This window comes from Melospiza melodia, chromosome 3 (genome assembly GCF_035770615.1).
Source record: "Melospiza melodia melodia isolate bMelMel2 chromosome 3, bMelMel2.pri, whole genome shotgun sequence".
Taxonomy (NCBI): Eukaryota; Metazoa; Chordata; class Aves; order Passeriformes; family Passerellidae; genus Melospiza; species Melospiza melodia.
The window spans coordinates 116,368,134-116,392,620 of NC_086196.1; the positions used below are offsets into that span (position 1 = coordinate 116,368,134).

General features: G+C 45.1%; 1 protein-coding gene across 5 annotated transcripts in view; it reads left to right on the top strand.

The window, feature by feature from the left end:
* The first annotated feature begins 10,151 nt into the window (after positions 1 to 10,151).
* PLCB4 (phospholipase C beta 4) overlaps positions 10,152 to 24,487 on the top strand; it is a 176,472-nt gene continuing 162,136 nt past the window's right edge. For all 5 annotated transcript variants that reach the window (XM_063152829.1, XM_063152834.1, XM_063152833.1 and 2 more), the window contains exon 1: positions 10,152 to 10,279. The gene's annotated coding sequence lies outside the window, so the exon portion shown is untranslated. The remainder of the gene's footprint in view (positions 10,280 to 24,487) is intronic.

A 24,487-nucleotide genomic window follows, 5' to 3' on the forward strand; every position in this document is an offset into this window, starting at 1 on the left:
TGTAGCTCTTTAATTTAAACCAGTGAAATTGGAGCAACATAAAATTCATTTCTCTGGGTCCTGTTCTGTAAGCATCAATTATAATGTCTAATCTTCATGAAGTGCTGCTGAGTTTAGTAACCAGCTCTTTATTATGCAGCACCCAAAAGCATTCAAATACATTCACATTAAGATGTAAGATCATACAAACATTAATTGTAGAAACATCCAAATGCTAACAGTTGTTTTTTGCCTCCTAAGGCTATGAACAGCTAATTTGACTGGATTGCCACGTTTCTCTAAAATACCCACGTTCAAAGAGAAATTTCTCACTTGGGCAGTGGGCACAAAGCATTGTACTGTCAGAAAGGGGAGAAAGCTTAGAGGAGTAGCCTTTATTTATTGCAGTGGCACTGGAAATCAAGGTTTGGTGCTTGCTGTGAAAGAATTTCACGTGGTGGCAGAGGAAGGAGGAATGCATTGCTGTGAACATGTAAATCATTTATGCTCTCAATTAAAAATTTACTCAGCACCTCCAGTTTTTGCCTGAGATATGGCTGAGAAAAAACCCTGAAAACTGCTGCCTCTCCTCCAAGATCATGCATCTTGTAATTTAAAGGATTATTTGGTTTTGTTATATATTTGACACTTTATTGGCCTCTCAATTGGTTTTGGAATAAAGTTGTGTATTCTTTTGACTTCCTTTTCAGTTTTCTCTGCAGCCTAATGTTTTGGGGTTTTTTTCCCTACAGCAGATTATTGTTTACCTTTTTCTTCAGTATTACAAATTTTGCCACCTCTTACCTTTTACTGTGTCCTCTCTTTCTCTCTTGTCATTATTTCTTCCTCTGTGTCCATTCATTCCTCTGCTTGTGCTGATTTCTTTCCCCCAAAAGTAGTCTTTGCTGTTGTAGCTCACTTGTTAGTCTCTCTCTTCCTTCACTTTAATTCATGTTCAATTCTCTTGACTCTATTTTCTCATTTAGGGGGCTCAAAAGGACCACTGAAACAAACAATAACAAGAAAACAACTGTCCAGAAAATGAAAGGAATAAAATGGTACATAGAATCATTTCAGCAAGGATAAATAATTAAAAAACAAAAGTGTGAATATGGGAGAGATAATCTTATCACTTAAATCAGTTTTGACTTTGTATGAAAGCAGAGCTGGCACATATTGCAATACATAATTTCATAAGGTACAGTGCACCTGGCCAGGATCATAGTGTATTGCACAGGGTGTTTGCTGAAGGCATTTTGTATCATCATCTCTCTTTCTTTTGATGACTTGACCTTTCAATAGGTCATGGCTGGTGAGGCTGCTTCTGTCTCTTTTGCATCCCAAGTTTATGACCCTACCCCTCTCTTACAACTCAGAGGCAAGAGAAAAATGGCATTACAAGAAACTGTCATGCAAAAAGCATCAGAAGCAATGGCTTTTAACAGTATGGACCATACCTTGGCATAAGCACAAACCTCATTCATCATTCAGGAATCATTTACTTTTCATAGTGGTGAATTATCCCTGCTTGAGTTACTTAAAACTCCTGTTGTAACCTAAAAACTTTGAAATTAAATAAATAACTAAATTACCCTTACAGTACTGGAATAGCTGAATTGCAAACAAACAAATGAGCAAAAAAAGATCCAAAGCTTTCCAGATGGCTGGTTCCCACTGATGTACATTTTTTCTCTGGAGCTTCAAAACATGTTTAAATTATGAAATTTGGTGTGATTACAAGAACTTGGCAAGCACTCATTAAGGTTTTAGTCTGAGCAGTGATACTCCAGAGCTGGAGGACAGAAGCTGAGCAGTTGTGGAGCTGCATGGCAGTTCTTGTGTGTGCACAGCCTCCTCAGGGTGGCTTGTGCAGCTCAGCTCCCTGCTCCCCAGGCTCTGACTTTCTCATGTGCTGCCCTCCTGCTGCTTCCTTGGGCCAAATCCATCCTCAGCAGGGCTGGTGGGACTGGTGGCTTCTTTTGCTCAGAGCTGCTTGCTCAGCGTGCCCTGAGCTGTGTCCCAGCCTCCAGGTGACTTGGGGACCATCTCTGCTCCTCCCAGGCAGTGAGTGCCTGCTGGTGCTGCTGGGGCAGACCCTCTGCTCCCCAGGGAGAGCCCCTGCCCTTGCTGGGAGAGCAGAACCTGGGAAAGGCTTGTGGGAGGCAGCAGCAGCAACAGATCCGGGAAGGAAAGTGAGGGGGAGTGGGGGAGGACAGAAAAAGAAAGACAGAAACAATATATTTACTCTCTGTTTTGAATATGTTCTGAGGCTGGCACTGATGGATTTTAATGAGTATATCCCACCCTGGGATCAGGCTGACAAGCAGGGTCAGGTGCTGTGCTCCAAGGGCAGGGAAACACCCCACTGGGGCAATGGTGGGGTGAAGGCTGGTGAAGCAGGGTCAGGCCTTGTGCTTCAAGTGCAGGGAAACACCCCAGTGGGGCAATGGTGGGGATGAAGACTGGTGAAGGTTGTGCCTCTCCCAGCAGTTCAGACAAGTGGGAAGTTCCCTCTGCATGCCAGGTCCTCCTGGCTGCAGTCACAAAGCCCCTTCCCACTCCTTCAGGCCCATCCTCTGGCAGCTCTTGAGGGCCCTGTCACAGACCTGAGGAAAATGCAGCACCTCCCTGCTGCATGCCTGGACAAGGCTGCTGGTGAGGACACCACCTCGTTTTTGTGGTGCAGCTTGTTGGCCAGGTGATGCAGGAAGGAAGTTCCTTACCAGCCTGGAGACTGCTCCCCTCGTTATGGCAAGGGCAGGTTGGTCACTGGTAGCTCAAGATCCACAGTGGTGGGCAGTATTAGCATGGAGAAGGGAGGGAGCACAAAAGCCCCAAACCAAACAAACAAAGCAAGCTCCAAAGGTGGCTCCGTGGTAAAAGAAGTTACCCCTGGAGTTAGCAAGGATCTGATATTACAGCACTGTTGTGTTCTGTGTGCTGCTGCAGACAGTCATCCCCTGCTCAGCACAGACAATAGACAATCTGAATAGACTCTGAATGGACTCTGAATTATTCAGCGGCAGTTTAATTATGGATGTGGCAACAACTCATGGCGAAAGGAGGGAGGAGGAGGGTAAGTGCAGTTCCCCTGTGCTAACCTGGTGGCCCTTGTGTGATCCTCACCTCACTGGTGCCCAGGGATTGCTCTGGCAGGGCACTGATGTTGCATTGGTGCTGCCTAAGTGCATGCCCTGCAGCAAGCAGGAACATAAGCATTCAAGAGACCAACCTGCTCTGTACCTATCAAAGCGTGGTTTGCTGTCTGCTCCTCGGATTTATTGCCAAAACACAGTTCCTCTGGGGCTCAACCAGCTGCTATCTTATGCATTTGTGGACTCCTGCCGTGTGTCACTGTCAGTATATGAATTAAAAACAAATGCTGGAAGTACAGGGAAGAGATAAATAACAGCAGAGCAGGAGGAGATGTGCCTAAGCCCACGCAGTGGACTTGGTGTGACTCCTTTCTAATAAGTGCCTGTCCATCAAGGCATGCAATAACCTGCAGATGGCTCAGCAGTGGGCGGCACTCGTACCCTTGGGCCCCTCTGGCACACAGGTGTCCTGCCCTGGCCTTCCATCCTCTCCTTCACCAGCACACAGCCTTGCCCTGCTTGCTGGCAGCTCAGTGCCCAAAACACGGCTGGCTGGCTCCCAGGGGCTTGTCCCCTCTCCTGGGGGGGCAGCAAACACAGGCCAGGCCACCTGACTTTCTCAATGCTACCAGAGCAGAAACATGACAAGTGGCAGAAGAACTGAAATATCAGGGCCATTCAGACTGTGTGCTATGATTTCTTTTGTTTATTCACTGTTCTGTCCAGGATCATGGTCTGACTACACACAGTGCCATTTTCAAGGGCCATCTCTGATGCCAAAGCAGCATGGAAAGCCTCTGGATACTCCAGAAGCACTTGAACTTGCATTGTACAGATACAGACTCAGGTGACATCTGAATGCTTTCTGCACCTTAGTAATCCAACCACATCATCCAGCTGCTCAGAGAAGAGAAAACAACCTGAGCTCTGGAAAAGGAAGAACAGGAACATGTCTATAGGAGAGGAAACAGAGTTTGTTTCAGAGTTAGGTTACTTTTCCTAGAAGATCTAATGGAAAGTACAGAGAAGCAGATACAGGAAATGTATACAGATATCTGGAAGGAACTCTCCACTGCAAGCACTGTGTCCAATCCATGATAAAAGCACCAACCCCACAAGCTGAAGAGTCCTACAATCCACAATAAAAACACCAACCCCACAGGCTGAAGAGTCCTACAATCCACAATAAAAACACCAACCCACAAGCTGAAGAGTCCTACAATCTTCAATAAAAACACCAATCCCACAAGCTGAAGAGTCCTACAATCTTCAATAAAAACACCAACCTCACAAGCTGAAGAGTCCTACAATCTTCAATAAAAACACCAACCCCACAAGCTGAAGAGTCCCTAGACTCACTGTTTACATTGGAGGGCTGATGCAAAAACTTGCTGCTGATGTTAGAGAGCAACTTTGGAACTGAAATTCACTGATGGTGACTTTTTTTAGCTCCGTCACTATAAACAAATCACAAGTGGTTAGATACTAGGAAAATGGGTTTTGAAAAGTATCTGATGGGATTGAAAACAAAGGACTGTCGACTACAGAACTAAAAGTCACACAGGAAGGTTCATGGGTTGGACTGCTTTTGTCTTCTGCGACTTCTTTAAAGTCTTTCATTAGACAGAAAAATCCTGAATCGAAAAGTTCTTGCATTTTGCATTAATATTTAAAGCAGAGTACTTCTGAGTGAGCACAGATTTGTTACAGTTTATTAATAAGTTTTCCTTTATGATTTTCAAAGAACATTTTTTACATAACCTGCTTGTCTTTCTATGGATCATTTACAACACTGAGTGCTGTTGTTTCAGCCTGGCTGTGCCAATCCTCTCACCATTGCCTTGCAGGCAATGCCAACCCTTTAGGAACACTTAGGCAAAGTGAACTTGATCTGCACCCCTGCAGACACCCAGCTGAGGAGGGGGAGCAGAAGCAGGTTTGGGGGCTCAGCAGGCAGGCTGAGTCTCATTGGCCGTGTACATACACAGAGGGTGAGACTGGAGGTGAAACTCACTCTCACTGCACTGGGGCAGGGATGCTTTGTTCTTATACAGAGAGGGATGAGGAATGAGCTCCCAGAAGTGAGACAGGAGCCCCAGAAGTGAGACAGGAGCCCCAGGGCTCCCTCCTTGGGCTGCTGAATGTGGCATGCAGCAACAAATCTTGTTCAGGTCATGGTGGATGGGGACAGGGGTGCTAGTGAAGGACAGAGCCCTTGTCTTGCACACACAGACCCTGACTGGCTCCTTGTCTGGAAGGCTGAATAGCACTGTGCTATTTTTGATACTGATGCCATTTCTTTGGAAGGCGGAGATACCTTACTGATACCTTAAAAGATACAAAAAGTATTCCTCAATGCTAAATTAAATTTCTTGTCATTAAGTCAGGCAAAGAAACTCAACCCTTCTCTTCCCCTAACATCCAAATGGAAAAACACAATCTCATTAGCAGCATTACCCTGAAAGCTCTGTTTCCCTCCCTGCTGCATTATGCAGCTTCTGGAGGAACCCTTCTCAAGCCCTGTGCTTCTGTAGTGCTGCATTCAGAAGACCTGGAGCACAAGCCTGAAGATAAATATATCCCAGCACAACGAAGAGCCTAATTAGCATCCTGAATAGATCCACTACGGCGCTCTTGATTAGTAATATACACTCCTTTTAATAAGAAAGACCTCAAAAATAATAATTGCATTGTCTGTCATTAATATTATATTGTGGGCAGAGGAAAAACATTCCCTTTGTTCCCACTCCTTCCTATTGTATCAATCTGTGTATGTGTAGCTCCCTGAAAAGCCCAGAAGGAAGCTAACAGTCTCTTTGAAAAATGATCACAGAAAATTTTATTTTATAATAAATGAAAGATCTGATACTGGAGGAAATGTTGCTTCAGCTTTCAGTAAAGTAACCTCAGCTTTTCCTAAATCAAAGCATTTGATGGGATATGGGTGCACAAAACAAAGGGATCACAGCTGATACAAATGATTGGGACCATGAAGGTCTGGAACAGGATGGTATTTACAGGTGTAGAAACTCAATAATCTTGAGCAAAAGGGCTTTGTACCTGGGAAAAGGACAGTTTCAAGACTGAAGTCTCTTTCATTTTGCTGTGTCCCGCCTAACGAAAATATTTGTGTACATGAACATTTTGCAAGGGAGAGCTGGTAGAGACATCTACATTTAGAACTGCCAAGACTTCCAGTATTTTGCCAAAATTTTAACTACCAGACTAAAATATTCCAAGCTTGCTGTCTGCCTCAAGCTGCAACAAAATGGCCCAGCAGTGTTCACAAAAACACTCATGAAAAAAAAAATCAAAAGTACTTTTAATCAAAATTATTCACCTCAGCTCTTTTTTTTTTTTTTGGAAGACCTTAAATTAAGTGTCTGTCTACTTCAGCCTGCAGTGTGGCCCTGGAGTGACCATCGGATCAGACTTTTTGCATTGAGATGCTCAGGGCTGGAAAACGCGTGCCCTAAGCGGCTGCTGTGCTATCGATTGAGGGCGATGTGTTTTCCCCATCAATAGCGAGCGCAGCACCATTAGCGGCCGATGATCGCACACCAGAGAGCCCTGTGGCAGCAGGACAGCAGCGGGACTGTCTCCAGGGACACTGGGGATGGAAACCCATGCAGGACATGCACCGGAGCGGCTGCGTGCAGCCCAGGTTAATAAACCACACCGCTAATGGCGATTAATTGTGCGCGTGAACCTTCCCCAGCATGCAGTGTCAATGGAGTCAGCAGAACATCCGTGTTGAGAAGGAAAATAATCAATGGCCTCACCAAGAGGTGGCATCAGTCAGTGAGGAGCACACACAGGTTAGATCGACATGCATCTGTCAGAGATTGGCTGGGAGCTAATGGCACAGAACCACTCTTTCTGAATTTTGCAGATCAGACTCCAGTACCCACCATGTTTCTATGCCTATTGCCTGCTTTTGTTCACTGCACATGCTGAAGGCCAAGGGAAATTTTGCTTTACACAGCCCAAAAATAAACCACTGAGAATAAATTCCTTTGGGTGGATATTCTAAGACATAGTGGGGCTGTGATTATGAAACATCATGCACCCTTGTATCAGAGAAGGAATAACACTGGAAATAACACCAAAATACCAATGTCTTTGGAAAATTCTTTTTCACTCTGAATATGCTGCAGCTCAAGTGGGTTCCTATGAAGGCAGCTCTAGCTTTTTGCTAACTGTAATCAGGTGAGGTGGCACTCTACCTTTATGGGGCAACCATTTTAAATGCACTGGGTTTCAGGTGATTGCTGTAGTGGTTAGGACTGTTCTGCTGTGTTTCCTGGGATGTAGGAATTGCTGGCACAGTTCATCTTTCCCTAAATCTTTCTGGTAAGTCATGAGGGCGAAATCTTTAGCATTTGCATATGTTTATATTTGCTGCTCCTAAAGCTATAATACCCAATGTTGTCCTGTTGGAAGCAAATTAAACAGGACAGCTCCATGTTGTCCACAGCAAGTCAGCTTAAGAACTAGCTGGAAATTCAGAGGTTCTGGGATTCACTCCTTACTTATCCCTAAGAAGCCAAGTCACACAGACTGCTGAAGCCAGGAGGGAATCAGGACACAAAGATGAAACTGTTGTCATCAGCTGTTGTGTTTACAAGTCCAAGCGTGTAAACAGAGCTGTATCACAACAAAATTCAGAGAAGTGGGAATTTATCTTGATATGGGGGCCTGGCCCAGCCATGTGCAACTGTGTGGGGAGTTCAGACCCTTTGTTTGGCCTGACTTTCTATGACTTTAAACACCTTTTATTGTGAAGAACCCTTGACATTGTCAGTAACTCTGTTTCCTTGCAGACCCAGGGTCCTGACATGGGTTCCTTTGCTGACTGCCCTTCTTTCAGGGAACAAGCCAGGTCAGGTAGTGACAGTGGAGGGGGAAGGACAAAGAGCAGCTTTTTCTAAAGAAATTCCACTAATTCTGAGGTGCCACTGCTTGCCTGCATCTCATGCAATTACCCAAGTGTTTCAGGTCCTTACATTTTGCTAAAGCTGTTTTAAGAACAGCAATAATGAAGATAATAGGCCTAGTTTTACCCTGGAATAAAATCTCCCTGCACAGGCAGGCAGCCATGACTTATAGTCACGTAGAAGCCATTTTTGGGGAAAAGGAGATAAGAAATCATGGGAAAAGCCAGATAGAGGTACGGACCAGAATAACAATGGCTGTGCTTACAGACTCTGCCAGCTCTAGAGAGCTGAAGACAATCCACACAGGGATTCCTAAGGAGAATCCAATGCTGTTTTCTAGTGAGCGACTGATTATGTCTCACTGGAATTAAAACACTTTTTTGTTACCACTTACATAATAACTTACTTAATTTACATACAGCCCAATGGCAAAAAGAAAAAAAAAAAAAACAAACCAAGGGAAAAGAAAGCAATGAAAAGGACACGGAGCACTTCATTTGTGTACACATAAATGCATCCATCTCCCATTCATTCAGAAACAAACGCTTTGGAACCACAAACAAAAACCCCTCTTCCCTAAGCCCTTCCATGTGACATTGAAGTAGATACCGTCCATCTTTAATGGCTGTAATTGCTGCTCCCATATCCTGTTAACTAGATCCCCTTAGCCCTGCCAGCAGCACTGGCCTTGGTCCAGCTCACGTGCTTCTCATCCAGGTTCCTTTGTTATTTCCTTCCTGCACCTCCTTTGGCGTACTACGCCCACCCCGGCCCTGCCTGCAGCCCGGTGCCCTTGGGGGGTTTCTACAGCCCTGCCTCTGCCCCCGAGCCCATGAGGGATTTCTAACTGAGGCTACTCAGCAAACACAAACATCTGCTCAAGGCAGCACCTGCCTGGGCCACAGGAGCCCCTGAGAGCGCAGCTCTGCTCTGCTGACAGGCTGGCCCTGGAACCTGGCCTGTCATCCCTGCTGCTGCTCTCAGCCCCCCTCTGCTTGCTTCTTTGATAGGCAGCTCCGGAAGGCAGAATATGTATATATATATATATTTTTTTTTTTTTTAATCACATCCTAGCAGTGGTGTTGAGATGGGGGCTCTCATTCCAAGCTTGGATTTGTGCAGTATATGTTATAGCCTGAGATCTTGGCTACCGCGTTACTGGCTCGAGTAGCTCATGGCAGTGCAACGCCCTTTCTGTGACTAGCAGAACTATTTCAGGTTTTCCTGCACTGCTTCCTCAGCTCACCCGGGATAACTTCTCATCTGCAGCTCGCTGTCTCTCCCCACACCCGCTCTCGGTGCCGGTGTCCCTTCGGAGCGGTCCCACACGTTCCACAGCTCACTAACAAAGTCCAAAGTCGGGCTGCAGGTGAACAGGGATGGGAACCTGCCCTGCCTGTCAGGCTCGGCAATTTGTTTGGTTTTGTGGGCGTTTCACGTTTGGTTTTTTTCCTTGACGCGAGGGAAAGCACTTCTCTGAAATAATGAGGAGACGGGGAAAGGTGAGCCGGGCACACGGTGACAGAAAGAGGGGAGCACAGGGAGGGCACCAGGGCAGCCCTTGGCAGTGGTTTGTGGACATCACGAGCTGGGAAAGGGTTGGCCAGGGGATGTGGGAAGAGGGAATCCCCCGCTCCAGAGCTGAGCTCCTCCAAGGCTCACTCCAATAAACCTCAAGGAGTCCAACTGTAATTCTGAGATGAAAACTGCGGGAGTGTGGGAACCCTCCAGCGGCCTTCGCACCATCGCCTTTCTCCCCTTGGCAGCGTGGGGAGCAGCAGGCCTGGCGGAGCGCAGGGAGAAGGGGGATTTCCTCCTCGCCCTTTCCGATCCGCGCCGGCGCGGCATCCTCGGGGGCACCGTGCCGTACCTGCGGCTGCCGGCCGGGGCCGCGGAGCCTCCGCGCCCGGGAGAGCCGTGCGGGCGGAGCTCCGCGCCCGCGGCCCCGCCGCCCACTTGCCATGCGCTGCCCGCAGCCTGCGCGGCGGCGGCGGGGGGAGCCGGCGGCGGCCCGGCCCGGCCCGGCCAGCGCAGGCGGCGGCCGCCCTGGGGTTTCCCCCGTCCCTGCCGCGTCTCTGGGCGCTGCGGAGGTTGAGGCGGGCGCGGCGGCGGGGGAGGAGGGAGGGGAAGGGAAGGGAAGAGAAGGGAGGGGGGAAGGAGGAGCCGCCGCCGCTGTGGGGCGGGCGGGTCGCACACACACACAGACACACACAGACACTGGCACGGCGTGAGGAGGAAGAGGAGGAGGAAGCAGCCTCGGCGCTTGAGGTACGGGCGGCTGGAGCGGCCACCATTGAGGCGGGGGGGACGGGGGGCGGCCGCGGCTCTGTCCGCGGCTTCGCGCCCTTGGCGAGGAGCGGCGCTGCCCGGGCCCCCCCCGCGCCGGGCCGTAACCTTGGGCTCCCCCGGCCGCATGGGGCCGGCACGAGCGTGTGGGGCTGCCACGAACCTGTGGGGCTGTCACCTGCGAGGGACTGTCGCCGTGTGAGTCCCTCACCCCCGTGTGGGGCTGCCACGAACCTGTGGGGCTGTCGCCTGCGGGGGTCTGCCGCCGTATGGGTCCCTCATACCCGTGTGGGGCTGTGGTACGTGGGTGTGTGTCACATAGGTGTGTCTGCGTGCCTGTGTGCGACACGCATGCAGGGTTCTGTACACACACACACGCATGTGTCTGTGTGTCAGTTTCACCCGCGTCTGTGTCAGTTTCACCCGTGTCCGTGTGCCGGTGCCTCCGTGTGTGGGTCCCTCCGTGGATCCGTGTGGGGCCCTCTGTGGGTCCCTCCGTGGGTCCCTCTGTGTGTGTGCCCGGCCGCTGGAGTCCTCCCCTCATCCTCGCTGCTGTAGTTTCTGAGCGTATCCGGATTTTGTCAGTGCTGGGCGGTGTGACAAATGTTTCTGTGTAGTTAAGTATAACTTTCTTGCAGTGGGTTGGTTTTTTTCCCTTCCATTTTTCCCTTTTTTTGTTTCCTTCCCCCCCCCCCCCCCGCAGGCTTACCTTTGAAGATTGTTTGGTTTTTTTTGTATATATCCAGAGGTCTCTGGGGGTACAAGTGCTCCTGTTGCCTCTGTCTGTGTGGTTGGAATTTACAAGACATTTGTAAATTGCATACTGGTGATTTTCAAAGCAAGGTGCAAAATGTTTCCATTTCCATTCCATAGCCATTCCAAGGCTGTGCACTGTATTCCATGCACGACTTTGAATTATGTGCAGTCAGACACCTGTTACTTAATCCTGTTTATCCTTTGCAGTTACAGTTATCCAGCCTGGTCTTCTTTTTTTTTTTTTTAATATCTCACAATAAAGTACAAATATTCTTTTATGCTAGCATGTAGTAGAAACCCAAGGATCTAATGCACTTGTGAGGTATTTAATGTGTGTTTGTTAGGTAATACTTTCCCAAAGGGGGATGATTTTAGAAAGTTATAGAATAATCATTATCTCAGGGGGAATTTATATAATGTTAAAGTGTCCATGGGGATGCATCTGTGGAAAGGGTGGATTTGACACAAAGTCTTGCACAGTATAAATCTTCAGTATAGTGTGCATCATCCTCTGTTAATACATTAATAATGTTTGTGTTTCTCAAACTTTGCCTGCTGTTGCACCATGGAATTTTCAGTTTAATAATTGCTGTTGAGGAGTGTCCTGGGGAAAAGGTCTCATTTTGGATCCTGCGAGGGGATGGAGCAGGTTCTTCCATAGCACGTTTGTGTTCAGGGCTGTGTTCTGGAGATTACCTGAGCAGTGCTAGCAAGCTGATACTGCTTCTCACTTCAGGTCAATTCCTTCCAGCTTCTGGAAGTGTCATGGCCACAGTACTTGCAGGCTTTCACCAGATCAAGGGTACCTAATAGTGTCATGAACTACAAAGTAATTACTGTTATATGCAGCCAAGCAGTTTTGTATTGTGCAGAGACAGCTCCTAAATATGAGTTCAGATTTATTCCTCCCTGCAACTGGTACCTTGATGAAGCAGTTAAATTACAGAGCTCTAGGATGAGAATTCCTTTCCACAGCCATTAATACCGGTGTGCCTTCACGTGTCAGTTTTGATTCATCTCTTGATGATATTGCTAAAAACCAGGTATTGATGGGAAAGTCAAACCCCTGGTGAAAATATGACTGCGTGGCTGTCAAAATAAAATGTGAGGATCTGACTTGATTGCTGGCTGTGGATATGCACTTGGGAGAGTAACAATGCCTTTTATTTTAAAGACGTGCACCCACGCACAGGAGCTTTGTTCTAAAATAGTGCTTTCTGTCATGAATTTATGCATAACCTACACTCTCTGCTTTTTCTTAGAATGCAGGGAAGAGACTCTCTTCTTCTTGAAGGGGAAGACCAAAAGGGGCAGGAAAGAGAAGTCATTTGAATTTCCCTTACTGACAGAGGAAATACTTCTCTGTTGTTTCACACAAAATATTGTGTTGTTTTCACCTTTTCAAAAACAATGGCGAGTTGTTTGGGCTTGACATACGCTGCTGACTTCTGCTGCAGACTTTGGGCATTTGTTCCAGTAATAGCTGGCTGTGATGGTGAACTTGGGGCTGTGCTGGAAGTCTGTCAAGTATTTGTTACAGCTGTGTAGGAACTGATGGCTTCATTTTCACCAGGCTTAGGTATACTGTGTTGAAAGCTTGTAGCGATATAAGTTTTGTGCTTACCAAGATGGCTTGGTTTGTATTTCTGTTTCATTTTTTATCTTGTCATTTCTGTGGGCTTTTTGAATTGTTTGGTGGTTTGCTTTCCCTGGTGGTTTTAAAAGCTCAATTGCTATTCCTTCCTCTTTGTAATATGCCAGAGACTGAAGTCTGAAACTGCTGGTTTATTATTTTCCTTAAAATTGAATTAATCCCTTTTCTAGAGGAAAGGGAGGAAAGGAAAGAGGAGTACTTATGAGAATTTTAGAAATGAGAACCAAAACTTAATGCAGGCATCTTACCTAAGAGAGACTACTTACGAAAATTGTACCTCATTGATTTCGGAGAAGGCTGCTTTCCTCTGCACTTTCAATCATCTGTCCCATTAGATTTTGGGAAGTGTTGTAAATTGGTTTAGAAGTGAAATTTTCCAAGTCATAAAATCTCCGGTTGGTTGTTAGTGGAAATCATTATGAAGGGTTGCATAAGCATTATTTGTGGGATGGCTAATCAGCAGCCTGGGCTTAGTTCCATTCTCTAATAAATAGATGCATTGTGCTACTTCAAAAATTGCAAAATTGATGGCTTGAGCACATTTACTAATTTTGCCAGATATGTAATGCATCTGGTTCAGGGAAGACTCTTTGATGTCTGGAGAAGTTGCACACAGTGGAGTGTTTATGATCCAGGCCTCAAAAGTTTTTTGATTATACTATTTAGGACATCTTATTCTTATGAAAGATTCATGCATAGCACCACATCAGAATCACCTATGTGCACGCATCAAAGGCTCAGATGAGTTTTATTCAGCAGGACTCTCTGGGAGCAGGTTTTGTGGTCCTCTTGCCTCTGCAGAAAAAGAATGTGATTTTTGGGCTTTGTGTTCCAAAGAGCTAACCTGTGGAGGGTTAGAATACATGGGATATCAGTGGTATAAATACCAAAGGTACTGTGCTTTGGCATTAGCCGTCCTGCTTTGCTTGTATCTTGCCCTGTGAACACCAAACTATTAAAATCTATCTTGCTGGTCCTCACTCCTCCTATGGTGGTAGTGTTTTCTGGAAGTTTAGTAAATGTGGCTCAAGGGGCTTGTGAAACTGTGGAGGAGGACATGTTCCCAGCCATTCTGGAATGAATTCATTAGCCTAGTAGTGAGGTCCTTGTTGCAGAAGGACATGCTGAAGTATCAGAGTGCCTGGAATAGGTGCCACGAGATGGGGAGCAGCATCAGAACAGCCCTTCTGTCCCTGCCTGTGGGGCACTGATGCTGGGAATCTGCAGTGTCCAGGGCAAGACGCTCCCAAGCGGCCTCTGCGAGTCACAGAAATAGGTGGTGCAGCTCAGCTGTGGCTCTAGAGGCTCCTCTCCTGCAGACTTCTGGATGATGGGCTGCACATGTCTTCCCTGCAGGGATCTTGGAGGGAAATCAACACTTGCATCCCCTCCTTGTGAGGACCAACATCAGCTTGTGCCAGGTAGTGAGGTGCTGTGGTCAGTTTGCCTTACAAGTCGTTCTACATGTCAGCCACTGAAAGAAGTACTTGTTAAAGTTGTACCTGTGCAGCAGCAAAGCAATCTTGAGTTTTGGAGAAGAATGAGACAAAACCTTCATCTTCCTCTCCTCTGAAGAGCCTCCTAGCCTAATATGAAGTCATAGCACGCTGTTTCCCTTGTTACTACTCTTGGATAAATGGTATTTGTGAGCAATTAAAATGTTTCATTTCACCTTTAGAGTTCTTGGAGGCACTAGTCGGTTTTCCTGTGGGAGAGAGTGGTGTCACTGAAAGGTTAGGTTAATGTGGTGTATCTGCTCCTGAAAAGGGACAAGTACAAGGGATCCAGCTGTTAAGGTCACTTGCCTTTTGCACCATGTAGATTTCTGTGGCAGATGGGGCTGCCACTTGGATCTCTTTGTGGTTTCCTGTTCTTTTCCATTGCCAGTCAGCATTGTTAAGCTCCATCGTGATCCTGTCCCACCTGTGGCTCATAGCTGGTCATGGGACAGACAGACCATGGGTGGAGCATCCCTTGTCCTCCTCTATTTCATGACCACCTTGCAGGTGAATCCATAATCTATTTATGCAATTGCTCCAAGCTACCTGGTAAAAAATCTGTTCTATACCCCATAGGTGTTCCTAATTGCTCACAGTGGGTCTCTCAGGTGAGAGACCTTTCTGTATGCAATAGCTAGGGACCAAAGTGCAGCTTAAGAAGTTGGTTGGCAGCTGTTGTACATCCAAAATTAGGGCCTTGCTTCCTATTTTATATGGGATGTATAATTGTACCACCATGAGGCCCTGCTCCAGGAGAGCTGAGAGTCCCTGTTTTGATCTTCCCTCAGAGTAAGAGCCCGTTCTTTCCCCAGTAACAGTAACTGGGAGCTTTGGCAGATGAGGTGAGACAGCCTGCTTGGAATGTGCTCCATTTTAAGGGCTGTTTGCAGACTGGTGAAATCGGTGGTGCTGAAGTTACAAAGTGCCTTTGCCCTTTCCCTTCTGCAGAAACCGGTTCTGTTCAGTTGACTTTGGGGCTCTCAAATTGAAACTTCCTTTGTGAGCCAACCTTGCAGCCTAGAAGACCTTGAGCAGGTGTGTAACATTGCAGAGGCTGGATTTGTAAGGGACTGTTCAAATTAAACCCTCTACATTGTTCCTTCTCAGATGTTGTACCAATAGACCCTTTACTTGAAAAGTCTTAATCTAGTCTTGGTGTTTGTATTCTGTTGTTTTTATGTGCAGCACCATCTGAAATTATGAAGATAAAAAATTTACAAATGTCATTGAATTATCAAATAGTTACATAAAAGTAATTTATGTCTGCAGTTGGTCTAGCAATATGCCAGACAAGAGGGGATATATATTCAGCTACAGAATTTTGGGTGCACTTTAGTAAGTAGGAAATGGGTATGAAAAAGATATTAAAGGGCAGGCTCTTTATTCTTGAAGTTACAGATAAATTTCCCTTTCTAACAATTTCTCCATTCAGCCTGAGCACACACGTTCGTGCAGACTGGAAGTAATCATCCAGGAGGTCAGTGACTAATAAAGGGAGCAAAAGAGAAGAAGGACTTGGAAGGTTAATAAGGAGCATCTCTTGGATTCCAGTGATCTCGAGTGTCCATGATCCTGTGAACACTGATGATGTGGAAAATAACAAGTAATAAGGGAGTTCTCTGAGGTGTAAGCTGTGGTCTTGAATGAAGTCGGATGAAATAACTTCTCATAGCAAAGTGGCATTTTTTAACTCCTTGATCTTTTAGACCATTCCAAAACTCTATGGGTTTTTCTGCTCCCATTTTTATACTCCTTGAACATATTAATTCCCATGCCTAAAATTGCCATGTCTCCCACATTTGCCCTTTGGTTTTCTTTTCTGGGGATGTGCACTGTGGATGTTGCTGCATGTGCTGTACTTGTTGCACATACAGATGCTCTGTGCTCTCCTCTGAGCCAAGGCTGTGTGCTGGATCCAGGGGCTTGACTCCATCTCTGCCATCTCACTGCTGCTGCCACACAGGGAAGAAAGGGTTTGATAGCTGCACTGAGAGCCTGTTTGTTTTGAAATACACAAAGTAGGATAATTCCTACAGAATTCTTCTTGGTGGTTTCTTTGGCAAGGCTAATGTGATCTGTTGAACCCAACAGAAATTGGTATAATTTTTTTCTATGAAGGACTGTGATCATGGAAAGAAAGGTGTTTCTGGAGAAGGCAGGGAGAGAGGCTGATAAATTCTCTGTAGGTTTGTTTGCAGAGATGAGGAGGAAGCTCAGATGTGTTAAAGGAGAGGTTGGGTAGCATGGTGTTGTGGTGACTGCAAGGCAAGGCAGAGGCTGTTGGATAATTTGATTTTACTACTTGTTTTTCAGATATAGTTCTTGAGGATTAGTGCAGATTAATTGGGTGTCTGGTGGATTTGGAGAGCTGTACTGCACGTCTGACATCAGCAAAGAAGAGACCGAGTAATTATTGCTTTCTGGTCTTTCAGCCTGTGTTATTTGGGTACTGCTTCCCTACAGAATACACTTAGGAATAGTGGTCACCCAGTAAATGACAGGGGAAGATGGAATGTGGTTGCAGGTGTATCGGAGCAGATTGCAAATGAGGTGCTGCAGTCTGCCCCAGGAGCCGTGAGCTGCAGGTAGCGCGGGCACTTTGGCACCCCTGCTTGGCCCGTGCTTCTCACCCCGGAGATCTCCTGTGGCCGTGGATGCTGCAGGAGCTCTCGGAAATTCCCCCCAGCGTGCCTGCCATCCCTCACATGATGCGCTTATCTGCTTTGATTGGAGAATCCCCGCGCTGGAGGGAAGGTGGGGGCTTGGGGCGGGAGCGGTGTGCCCTGGAGAACAACGGAGGGCTCAAATAGGGCACCCCTGGCGGGAGGCTCGGCTGGGCTCGGGGTGCCGCCTTCCCCCGGCTCGGGGGGCTCGGGGACCCTCGGCCTCCTCTGCTCGCTCTGGCGGCAGCAGCAGCCCCCGTGTGCCTCTGCGTGTGCCGGGGGAAGGTCCTGCCATCCCTGCTGCGGCTGGACCGATACGGGGACTCATTTCCTTTTTGCCCAAGCCCTTCAGATCTGGCAGCGTGTAGCAGGGGCTGGCTGGTCTTTTTGCTGATGCCCTCGGTTTTGGCTGTGAAATACAGAGTAGCTTTTTGATGAGCTGAGACTGTACCAGGTGGCTGGGAAAAGAAATAACTTCTGAGAAGACCTTGGCCCAGGTGAGGACGAGCTGGGCAAAGTTTTTTTTAGTTGTACAGGTTGCTGCTTTCCTGCATTCACACATCACTGGTATAATTTTGCTTTTCTCAAGCAGGCTCCTGTCTACTTGGATGCATCCTAAAGTATTGTGTATGTTTGGCTCTGCATGCTTTTAATTTTTTGTTTGTTTTTCTTTACAAACTGAGAAAGTGCTGGAATTGGCATGTGTGGTAAGGCTGGTAAACAGATGTTGATAAAATGGTCTCCTTTGAGATATCCTAATGAGAGCATGAGCTTAACTAGAAGAGCCATGTAAAAATAGTTGGTGTGCCATTTCATCTGTGTGACTTGATACAAGAAAATGTCTTAAATTAGTCTTTGCATCAGGTAACAACTATCTGCACTGCTTTCATGGGAGCAATCCCATCTCTTCCCTGCAGAATGAGTGAAGAATGACACCTTGGAGGAAGCATGTGGTACTTAACTGGGAGAGTTAATGAGTTGGTGTGGTGCTGGTGGGCTCTGTAAGCTGCAGGGATGCTTTTGTGGGTGGTTGTGGGGTTGTGTGCTTGGGAGAGAGAACCCCAGAGGCGCTCAGAGAGCACCTCCAGAGGCACTCTGTGAGGCCAGCTGCTTCGGTGGTCACAGAGCTGTCTGGATCCAGCCCGGAGTGAAGGTGCACAGAGCCTTGGAAGGACAGGAAAGGCCAACAGCAGCATCAGTCCTCTGCATGTTGCTTTTACCTCTCTAGAGAGCTGGGTGAGCATTGCTGTGGAGAAATGCTGGGTGTTGTTCCTATGCCATGTTCCCATTTGCTGGGTGTGGAAGGGGTAAATCTCCAGCTCTGCTGGTCTGGTTGAGTTCTTGTGGAAGATTTCTTACTAGTGAAGTTTGTACTGTGGAGTTGTGGTCCCTGTGTGGATAGAAGAATCACAGCTTGCTTAGACCTTTATCTGGTAGTCTGAATCAAGCAAAAAAACTTCATATTCTCTGCTGCATCTTCATTTTCACTGCTAAATCTTTGGATTGCAGTCTGAGAAAAAAGATGTTATGTTGGATTTCGGCTATGGTGACAGTCTACCAGTTGATTGATTGGGGTTTTGGGGGGACATTTTTTTTGGAGTTTGTTTTTCCTTTTTTTTTTTTTTTAAACTTAAAGAACATTGTTGTTCTTATTTGTGATGATTTTTTGTTTGTTCGTTTTGTGTGGATTCCTGTATGTTAGTTTCTTACAGCTTTCCTGTGATGAGCTAAAGCTTCTTGTTACCTAACTGCATTTCCAGATGTGGGGAAATCAAAAGTATATGTTTGCAGTAATTCTTTGCTATACAAACACATGTATTTATTTTGTAAATGCTTCTTGTATTTTAAAACACACAAGGTGAAAGCAATACTTTACAGGAGTAGCTGTGAATTGGCATGAAATCGCTTACGTCTGAAAAAAAAAGTGATCTTTATTGCTGGAGATTTTAAAATGAAGTCTGTGGCACTTCAGTTTTCAAACCCGAATCAATCTGCCAAGAAATGCGTGCTCTCATTTATATACCTTTGATTTAGTTATGCTCAGTTTATAAACAGTGCCTGGTAATCTTCCCTGATCTCATCCTGCTTTAGTTTTTAATTTACCCTTGGAAAGACACTGCTCACTTTAATCTGGAATAACCACCTCCCCTCCCCACAGTAGAACCAGTGAATAATAATATTGTGAAAACAAAGATCTAAGTGCAGCTCTCAGATATGTGACACATTAAAAACATCAATTGAACTGATCTGAAATTATGTGGAAAAACATACAGGTAGTTTTTCAGGTAATTTTGAATCATCAAATGACTGATTCCATGAGTGGTTTTCCATGAGTCAGGTGCTGAGCAATGTGGCGATACTTTGCGGCTTTTGAAAGCTGGAAAACAGTTTTTGATCCTCACAGGTGGAAATGGCAGAGGAAATTGCATTGCTGTGTTAAGAGTTACATTATTTGGTTTTAAGGAATTGGCTCCATCCCACTGTAGTTTAGTGTCAGGATGTTTGCTGGGTATTTTCATTCTTGCTTTTAAGTGCAATTGTTTTCTTTACAGAAGACAATAATACTGCAGGGTATTTTTTCCCTAGTCTTTTTTGGGGTTTAGTTTTTGAATTATTTAATTTTCACAGCATCAATTAGGTTGGAAAAGGCCTCTGAAATCATTGAATCCAGTCTATGATCGAACATCACCTGGCACTGAGCGCCACATCCAGGCTTTCCCTGAGCAGCTGCAGGGATGGTGAGCCCACTCCTCCCTGGATAGCCAGTGCAGGGTCTGACCACCCTGAGCCTCCCCTGGAGCAGCCTGAGACCTGGTCCTGCCCCTGGTTTCCTGGAGAACAGGCCAACCCTCACCTGCCTACAGCCTCCTGCCAGGGACCTGGACTCCCTCAGGAAAGGGATACGCCTAAAAGAGTAGCCTGAGCCTTCAGCAGCATTGCAATGCTCATGAACGCCTTCATGAATAATCTGAAAGTGTCACCAAAACTTGTGCTGCTTCACCTGGTTCATTTGAAACATCTGTGCAAGCATTTCTTCAAAAGTAATTATCAGAGTAAGGTGTCGGGTTTGTGTTTGTTTTTTGCTTTTCTTTGTAGGAGCTATATGGTATTTTTCAGGTGAGCTACACATCTTCCTTAAAAGGTGACTGCTAATTTAAATTATAACCACTTTTCTGGTGTTATTTCTTGATTTCATAAACCATTACCTGAAATCCTTCAGTTACTGAAAAGCCAACTTATAGTTTCAGTTAAAAGTGCTTCTGTATACATGAATATCACATTAATTGCACAAATAAATTTCTGGCTGCCTTTCTTTTTGTAGAAGTTGATGAAAAGATAATGCTTCTCAGTTAATTTTAAATCATTTAAAGGAAGGCTTATTTAAATATGACTGAAAGTGGATTAATCCTTCCCTTCCTTCCATCTCTCCCTGCTATCATCACATCTTGAGTTTTAGAAATTAACGAATGTTGTCTAAAAGGCTGTGGCAGGGAATATTTTGCTTATCTCAGTGGTCTTCAGTCCAGCTGGTAATTAGCACTTCTCTTAGTGGCTGAGACATAATTTTAACAAGATTTGGCTCTTCCTTTTCAGCACTGTGTATTGACAGAGTGTGGGTGTTGCAAGCAAGTAACCTGAGTCCATTTGAGTCTTGCATCTCAAAATTCAATTCAAAATCATCCTGCCTCATCTCAGGGGCCTTTTGGATGGTTATGGAAATTTATCTGATCTCTCTTACTGTGATACTGTTGTGACTGGGTTTGTGCATCTGCAGTTTTATCAGGGATGATTCATAGGCCAAAATGGTGTTTGTCCACTCAGTGCTTCATTCCTTTCCTCTTTCAAAGGGAAAATAATGGGAAAAAAGCTATTCTGTCTGATAGATAATAGCTTCTCTTTTATTGTTTGGCAGTGTGTGGTTTTGTTTTCTTCTTTTTCTTAATCTTGAAATTTGACCTAACAAAAGAAAGGTAACGAGAATCCAAATAGTGTCCGGACTTGGCAGGGGGATTTGCCATGTATGAGGAAAAAACTGACCTGAGTACAGCACACTGCAAGTGCACAAACCCAGCCCTCCAGAGCTGGAGATTGATTACATCAGTCTGTAATTTTTGCAGGTGAAATAGTTAATTGGAGACCTTAATTTCAGACCTTTATTTGTTCCCCATGGTCTGCACATCTGATGGGGCTCCGTTTATCCTTCCAAAGCAAAGCCTACATCCACAAAGCGGGCTCAAAGCTCTCATTTGTAGCAGATGTCAAAAGCATTCCCTTTTTAAGGATTGAGAGGTACTGGTGGAATTTTAGATGCCCACGTTGAGACTGATACAATTTCAAACGAATTTTTAGCTCAATTTCAGCCAGCAAGGAGTGGCAGTGAGGACACTTTTGATCCTGTAGGAGGAACAGTGATACTCCTGGGTTTGGACAGGTAACTTTGTGACACAGGAGGAGAGGGGCCCAGACAGAAAGCTGCTTGTTGCTTGGTATTGTTTTGGTAATTCCACCACCCTGTCCCCCTTCCCTCTCCCCCTGTCTTTTGGGTATGGGCATAGCTGGTCACACTTTTAAAAATTAAAATTCTTTGTTCTAAAGGAAGACTTGGGTTAAATACAGTACGACACACCCCTCACCCACAGTGTTCTGATTAGGTATTTTTCAATATCTATCTTAAATGTCATGATAATGCCTGACAAGAAGGCTCACTGTCTTGTGAACCACGAGATCCAGAGCAGATTTCAGCAGTGCACATCAGAACAAGTGCATAGTTCCAGCCCTGAAAGTATGAACCGAAGAAGTACAGCACAATGTAAATGTCAGCTGAGGAATGTGAGGTAGGTTTGGTATGATCCCTTAAGGATTCTTTGTTCATGGCCTAAATTGCAAGGTTTCTGGGGCAGGGATGATCCCTGCATTATTTATTTTATAGCATTTATTCAAATGCATTCTTTGTTATTTTTTATGTAACCTGCTTGGTGCCCATTTGCTGATACCTCAGATGAGGGAATACACTGCAATATAGTGTTTTTAATTAGAATATATATACAGAGCTGATATATGCAGGTTAAAAAGAATTGGCATCCATGCTGTTCAGTCCAACGTGCTGAAGTACCTGAGGGTATAAAGCAGCTTACAGACTATTTCATCTCTTTATGTTCCAGTTGTTGAGACCTTTTTTAACGTGGCAAGATGACTTCTCCAAAGCCGGCAGCCCATGTGTGTTAGCAGCAGGGATCCTGGTAAATTGCTTCTTGACCTTGACTTGGAAATCAAAATGTAGCAATCAGGGACATGGCCATGCTCTGCCAGCCCGGCTCCCCGGGTGCAGGGTAATGTATGGAGCAGGGCATTGCTTACACTGCTCACACTCATGTGCCACGCAGTCTTAGAGGCCATTATCTTTAAGGCCTTTGTTATGCAACAGATGTAGTTTTGATTTGTAGCCCAGAAAGAGCAGAGTTTCAGGTTTAGAAGCACAGTCTGTTATAGGATATTTATCAAGCAGGCTTTTTGCATATGGACGTTGACAGCAGTCTTGCAGCAGAAATTACAGTGTTCTTCTTGGTGTTGTTTCTAAGGTTGAGGATTCCCTGTGTAAATCTTTTAAGTTAGAACATAACTCAGGAACACCTTTTTTTATTGCTTTGGCAATAAAAATGGTATGGGCATAGTCTGAATCAGCAAAGCTGGCTTAAAGGGACACTCAAGTGACAACCATATACATGTATAGAAAGGAAATTTCTTCTGCAAAGAATCAAAGTAGCTGCAGACATCAGGCCTACCACTGAACATTTTAAAACTAATTTATGTGGTTTGTGTCATTTCGGTTTCCTCCCTCTTTCTTTTGTTCTGTGAAAGGCAGCAAGCAGCACACCCTGAACAAGCTCAATTGCTCAGTTGGATGGGAAAAGAAATAGAAGGGGCTGGGCAGAAATTACAGTCTTACAAAGCACAGATCTAGAAAGATGTTTCAGCTATGCTAAAAATTATTTACACTTCGCAGTCTTGCAGTTCTCAGTGATCTAATAGTGGTTCTGGAATCTCTCTTTTAGGCGTTGTACATATTTGTTAAAAATGCTCCTTCACCCAAAGAATTTATTGCACTGTAATAAGAGGAGCCTAGAGCTGAATACAGTTTTTGGTATATAAGAAACAGAATAGAAGTGTGAAACATTTCCAGCTACATGTGTTTAAGATCAGCCTAAAAATTCAAGCTGCATGTTTTAATAATTTTTGATCAAGTGGAACTTCAAAGATTTTGACTTCCCTTTAAAGTGTAAATTTTTGCATTGGACAATGTAGCACAAACCAGCACTGGCTGCCATCAGATGAGATTTGCTTCAGTGCAGCTGGCAGCATCAGGCCCAGGATGTTTGCACAAGGAGGCTTTGTAAACCTCCTCTGCAGAGCTGCAATGCTTTGATATGTTTACTGGACAAATCAAAATTAAACCGATGTCTCTTTTTTTCCCTTTTTTTTTTTTTTTTTTTTCCCTTAGGAGAAACTAGCACTCAGGAAATCTGGCTGGCCATATCAAATTTTGCCCCAAGAAATTGCATTAGTTTCAAAAAGAGGCATTGTACTCCCAGCTTAATGTTTAAACTCAGTGTCAAAACGTTAGGGCAGAATAATGCACACCGATAATGCAAATGGTTTTCTTGGGTGGATTTCACTGCTGTGCTGCTGTCTGGGAGAAGATGTTTACTTTCTTGCACTGCAATACCATGCCATTTCCATCACAGTCATGCCACTTGCAGCTAGCTGGTTGCAGCCAGGTTCAGTGATAAGAAATCAAAATTGTTTTCAAATGTATCTCTGTTTATTACAGTGTAACTTTTCCTTTATACTTCATATTATCCAGTGACTAAACATGTTTACTTTAAACGGCCTCCGTGTTCCAGGTGGGTAGAAGCAAAACAAAAGTGCGTTTGAACCAGTTGTAATTAAATTTCTGCTCTGTACATTTTGTCAAGACAAGGAAAGCTGCTGGCATTTAAACCTTGCAATGCATTATGGAGTGACTGCCAGTCAGATCCTCCTATGGAATTAAATCAAATTGGAAAGCAGAGTGAGAAAGGCGAAGAGAGATTTGTGTGAATTAAATGACTGTGGCCTGTGGTTTGCCAGGCTCTCCTGCTTTTGTTGATGATGTCTGCTTATGTAAACTTCTTCCCACCACTTTCTTCTTGAACTTTGCAGCAAAGCAGTTTTGTGTGGTACAACATCTGCTGGCATAAAAGTGGTTGTAAATAAAAAAGTCTTTACTCTGCAACCCAGTAGGAAGGAAAGAAAGGATGGAAGGGAGCGTTCTCTAGAAACACAGATGGCTTAAGTCATTAATAATCTTTTGTGAAATAATTTTAAAAATATGATTGCTAAAAATGGGACTGTATGAAGAAGCTGAGTGCATCTATTTGGTACATTTGGAAGAGTTTGCTGTTAAACTTTCCTGGAGGAACGAGCCCAAAGTGATCAAGAGTGATGGGACCAGGAGGTTTCCATAAAACAATGGGCCTGTTCCATGTTATTTTGTACTGTGCAAAATAATCTTGTATTATAGTATGGGATGTAATTATCTCAGTAAATATTCAGGGGGAAAAATAATGCTGCTTAATCC